The 6,397-nt window shown below is 28.4% G+C and overlaps 1 protein-coding gene across 1 annotated transcript in view; it reads right to left on the reverse strand.

Annotated features, from left to right (window-relative positions):
• The window catches only part of LOC100159369 (immunoglobulin superfamily containing leucine-rich repeat protein 2), a 52,842-nt gene extending 49,510 nt beyond the window's left edge, over nucleotides 1-3,332 (reverse strand). Inside the window, exon 1 of the mRNA XM_029491567.1 lies at nucleotides 3,077-3,332. The gene's annotated coding sequence lies outside the window, so the exon portion shown is untranslated. The remainder of the gene's footprint in view (nucleotides 1-3,076) is intronic.
• Between the last annotated feature and the right edge of the window lie 3,065 nt (nucleotides 3,333-6,397).

Here is a 6,397-nt window from a genome sequence, read left to right on the forward strand (position 1 = left end):
GTCCCTTCGAGTCTCATTCTCGTATTAAACTATTTAAACTCCAGCGATGGTGGCTATAATACATCGTGTTTGTTATACGCACGTCGTGTTTTTTAATGCACAATGACGCGGGCGGGAATGTAAAAAACAAACGACGTTTATTTTATCGATAAGAGAGCATAAAAAAATTAAATAAAATTTACCCCGTTGTACGTGTAGTGTGTACGATCTCATATTATTATGTATATATATCATCTAAACCTACCGTGGAACTGTGCCGCCCAGACAGTAATATTATAGTAATCTCGTATATTATGACGATGTCACCAGCATGTATATAATATAGGTTTAGAATAATATGAGACATAGCCACATAGGGTATATTTTGCAACGTGTCTATTTATTTGATTAACACCTACCTTAGACGACGGGATTTATAAACTGTATGATATGTGTACACAATATACACAAACTGTTAATTTATGATAGAGAGGTATTTTTTGACACGTGTGTGTTATGTCATATAGTAAATATCAGAAATATTGTATAAATATTGTGTACTCGATGAAACCATTCAATAATAATCTTTCGATGTCTTAACACCTACGCATTCGTGAACAATCTACATGCTTATTCTTTGAAAAATAAATCCTTTATTATATAATGAAAACTATGTTTTCAATATTTTATTTAAACTCTCAAATTTAGTTTACAAAAAGACTACCCAACGGTAATATAATATAATAGTACCCAATTGTTATACCTAATGGTTTAAATTAATATCATATTCATAAACAATTTAAATAGAATTGACTACCTATATAGATAAATTCAAATTATGCTTAAATAAGAATAGTGTTTAAAATAATAAAATATTCTAGTTTTTATGAAAGAAAAAACAATACCTACTATACAATTAAATTTAAATTTGTATTTTAAAAGTGCTTGGACATCGGTTATTTAATGATTGTCAAGCAGTTATTATAGGCAGGTACGAGGTACGTATATATTGAATCAAATATTTAAATGAATTCTTATAATATATTTGACATATTTATACAAAGTATAGTACATTATAGTGCCTACTAATTATAACTACTTTTATTGCTTTAGTATAGCTGTGGCTTAATAATATTTTATATACACAAAATAACTTAAGGCAGCTAATGAATTCTAAATAAATTATAGTATTTTATTATTAATAATTGTAAATCATAGAACGACAGTTGACAAACAGTGGCGTAGACATGATTTCTGAAAGGGGGGGATCAAAAAAAAAAAACGACATATCTAAATGGGAGGAGAAAATTGGAAAATACCCCACCCTATCAAAACTTTTTATTTAGGTAGTAATATATTTAACAATAAGGAACAATAAATATAATTTGAATTAATTCAAAATTCACATCAAACATCATAATGTTGAAGATTATCCACTCCAAAGCCAATGGGAAGGGATCTGACCTCTCCACGCCCCCCATGTATATTCCACTGTTTGACAAGTAAAAAGAATAATTTTAAAAACTACAAATATGTGGGCCACAGCCACCGATAAATGTTTATTTGTTGATGTTATCTCCACACATTAGTTTAATAACATAAAATAATTTTAACATTCAACATTCCAAATTAAATAATTATATTTAATTAGTAATTAGGAACCTCAAATATTAGTTCATATTAAGCTATTCAATTAAACTAATAAGTAATCGATTATAATAAATAATAACCTAAAATATGTTGTAATTGTTATAATTAGTATAAATATTAAATACTAAATAGGTATACCCATAACAACGTCTCCATATGCGCAAATAGCGTTCGGGATTGGGGGAGGGGGGGGGGGGGCTAAAGCCTTATTTTGATAATATTGAATAAGCTTAAAACAAAATGTAGGAAATGTTTGGGGGGCTATGGGCATTTTTGGGAGGGCTTAGCCCCTAAAGCCTCTCCCTATTTGCGCCTATGAACGTTTTATACATTTACCAGTTAGATAGTTACCCACGTTCCACTTACTTATAAAATAATTGTACCTAGTATTTAGAGTATATAAAATATAAAATAGAAGTATATTAGTGAAATATTAGAACATTTTAACGTTGTCACTAATCATCATTTCAAATGCAATTCTTGATACAATAAAACGAACAAAATTATAATTGTACTCGTGATGTAAAATAAATATGTTTTTTTTTAAATTATTAAAATACTGAATTTCTCTAAAGATCATGGTTATAAGAATACAATTGTTCTAGTATAACTTATTATGTGACAAAAGTAAACGTTCACACTTTACGAGATTTTTCGTCCATGATAGTGGGTATGTACGACCGTAACACTCATTAATTGGTTTGACACAAGGGTAGCCCCCTTATGGTTTAAATTGATTTAAAAATTTTCAATGAAAATAAGCCTTTTTAGATAATTCATCCCGTGTGAAATCAATTTTATAACAAACATTTAAGGATTCGAGATTTTGAGAGGATTCCATCTTTGTCTAACACTCGGTACATAGGAATTTAAACATAATTTAATTTAACGTACCTACCAATTGATATGGTAGACTGATAAGAATTCTGAAAACAGATTTGAATTTTTTACCAAATCTATTTGAGAACAGATACCTGTTTAGAATTTTATCGCTAAAGGTAAATCGCTACGATGCCATTATTATACTGCACTTACCTATACTGGAATTATAATTAATTGTTTGAAATTAATTTAGAAACCGGAATTCAGCACGTTTGTAGAGGCAGGGCTTTCCTAACTTGTTTTATAAATAAAATAATCTTAATTTTGATATAAAATTGCCTTATGATAAAAAATGATGTCTGTTGATTGACGAAAACCCTAGCCTGAGGTTGTGGATTGCAGTTAATGCAGTCGCCGCGGAATCTCTGAAAAATGTACCACCCTCTTCCCCTCCCCTAAATGTGTCACTACTTCAATAGACTGTCGCAATTTTGATTTTATTTCTCTACAATAATACCAACGAACCAACCGACTTCAAATCTACGCAAGTTAAAGGTTAATCCGAAACGATGGTATAATTATAAACCTATTATTAATATTATTATTTATTATATTTACGTCTCACCTGTGGGCTGTGACTTGTGAGGGTTCCGTTCTCCGGACACGTGTGGCGTTCAGGTATCTGAATAATTCGAAAGAATCCAGTGACTTATGACGAACAAATCGTCAGAGATATTATTATATACCGTATCTTGTTCGACAGCCTGCGTCAGGAGTATAAATTTTGAAAAAAAAAAAATAACCGTTAAAACGCAAAGACGATAACGAAATCACGAAAAGACGCGAGACAAAACGAACGAAACGGACGCACGTTGTGAACTGATGTTTATTATTGTTTTGGCAAACAGGCGGCGCGGCGGCCGGCGAGTGGAGACCGTCGAATAAAGGGTAGGGAGGGATACGCGACGGATGATTGACGGTGGTGGCGGCGACTACGAAGACGGCAGAGCGCTACCTATACATATTGCAATTGCAGGTAAAAATCCGCGGGGTTGCTTTTCGGTTTTCGATAGTAAATAATAATTTACAAACAATAATACTAAATTTGTTATTTATACCTATGAAGGTGATATTATAACTTATAAGTAGGTACCTATAGGTATGTAATATTTGGTATTATAGTTCCTCTATAAATTATTAACCCCTTTCATGTTAAACTTAATCTCACTGAACAGTTCTGTACTGTACAGACATAATAATATAAATTTTGAGAGAAATGAAAATAATACATGCGTAATCATATTATTTTTGGCGTTTGCAAAATTTGTTCATATAAACGTCGATTATCCACACAGTCACATAGATAATGAGATAACTGATAAGTAAAACTCCTTATACAAAACAAATCATAACAAAATCAATACAAATTTATAGCACTTTACAAAACATAAAAACCACAAAATAATAAATTCTAAAAAAATATATTCTTACATATATTATAATATATACTATTACATTAGTTATTTAATTATAAGGTAGGTACCTATAATGTTTATATTTTTTATCGTCTAACTAACAAGTAACAATGCAAAAGGCAGTATAGGTAGGAACTTCTAATTTTTTTTTGTTAAAAACAGTGTAATAAAATACTCTAAATACTGTAGTGATGATTTTATTTCTAAACAATCTAAAATTAGATTTCAGTTAACTCCATGTGATATAATATAATAATATTAGGTACATGTATAGGAAGAAAGAAGATACATATTTCATATTTGTAATTGTATTTATATCATACTAATTTTATTTATTTATCGAAGTTAGAGCTATTCACACAAATTACTTTTTAGTTTTTGGAATTTACAATATCATTAATCTCGTGACTCGTGAGACAATCAATATTTCAAACATCAAACGTATACTATATTGTCATTTGTCTATATTGTATATAATTAGGTATAGTATAATAAAATAGTACATAGCATATATATAATATATATTCTCTAATTTACTTTACTTTACTATATATTCTCTAATTTACTTTTCTCTTTATTTACTCTAAGACTAAAAAGTTCATCAGTTAGATGGCCTGGCCAAAGATGTGTGAAATATCGTAAATTTATTGTAATTAATATTTTTTATGAGAATTATTTTTTTAAGTAACCTCGCAGTCGACCGCCACGTAAACATAGAAAAAACGCTATTTTGAGAAAAGTATTTTAATGAATCCAGAATTTATAACTTCTTCGTACAAAATTTAAGTCTAATGTTTAATCTGTTTGATAGCATAATAATATATGTTGATTGACACGGATAAATTGATTAATACAGTTACAAACTCTTCCCGTTGAATCAACGAACAAAATGACTTATGTGAAGAAAATTTATTGTACGGTGTGAATCGATCTATAAAATATAGGTAAGTATATTGGTATATACAGTGGAGTAGTCAGGGGGGGGGTTAAACACCCAAACCCTCCCAGAATACACCACTGGGTATATATAGGTATTATATTATATTTCAATATTGATATTGTCTAATTTATAAATTATAATATTATTCATATATTTATAGTAAAATAAATAGTAACTTACTATGTAGTTTACATAACATTTGTAATCACATAATTTGTTGTGTATATTTTAATAAGGTACATACCTACTTATATTTTTTTTAAAACCATCTCCTTTTTAGTTACCAAATACATCCGGGACCCTTAAAGTGCCAGGCCGACAACTGTTAGATACTTAGGCGATGTGTTATAAGTTTATGACTTATGACTTAAGAGTAATGACGAGTGAAATTATATCTAATATTTTTACGATTTCAGTACTTTAGGTACTCTAAAACTAGTATAGGTTGATCAGTTACTGCAATATGCGCTATATGTCTGATGCGAGTAAAATATAGCTTATAATAACTAGTAAACAATAGTAGTAACTAGTAGCATTGATTATAAATACTATAATAGTATTATAGTAGTAGGTACTAGGTAGTAAGCCCGCACAATGCATAATTAAACAATATTATATTTGTTTATCTCTTTTACATTCAACACAATAAAAACTATCCAGTTCTCCCAATATCCAAAACATGAATAATACAATTTTTTTTTATGAAAGTTTTTGTTCTTTTCAAATTTCAGTAGGTATATTTTAATGGTAGTGCATTTTATATTTTAACTAATAAATTAAACCCATAAATATATTATACTACATAGCTTTATGATGTTATGAGTTATGACTTTATGACTTATATAATTCATAGAATTCTGAAGGATTAGAAATTGACATGTGCAGTACCTACCTAAGTGTAATATATGTACGAGCCAATAATAATTCACATGACAATATAAAACGTTACTAATTAATTAATACTTTTGTTAGGTAACTATTTACGATTTACGAGTCATAAACTCTTTTAATTTATAATATTATTGTGTTTTTGTGAATTTGAAATATTTGTAAAACTTAATATATTATTGTCTTATTCAATATTAATTTGAATAATTTTCGAACTTTGAATACTGATTATGCTAAAATCAGAAAAAATCTAAACTCTACGAATTAAAAATTATTATAGGTACGTAATATCACATAATAATATAATATATATTATACATAGGTACAATTCATACAATATTAGGTAGGTAGGAATAAATATCTTATTAATTAGTAGATAAAAATCAAAAGTATACACCAGTTAAGTGTGCAAATGACGTGTGAAAATTATTTTTTATCATTATTTATTCATATTTATGAATACATAAAATAGTTCTAGGGTTACAAACTGTAATCTATAAATACTATAATCAATCAGATACATAAAAATTGTATCATCATTTTCAATTAAAATAATGTACCTAAAAACTTTGATTTGATTTTTTCGAAGCTTAAAACGTGACGTATAATTACAGGTATTTAACATAACATCACGTGTGAATAA

This window comes from Acyrthosiphon pisum, chromosome A3 (genome assembly GCF_005508785.2).
Source record: "Acyrthosiphon pisum isolate AL4f chromosome A3, pea_aphid_22Mar2018_4r6ur, whole genome shotgun sequence".
NCBI lineage: Eukaryota > Metazoa > Arthropoda > Insecta > Hemiptera > Aphididae > Acyrthosiphon > Acyrthosiphon pisum.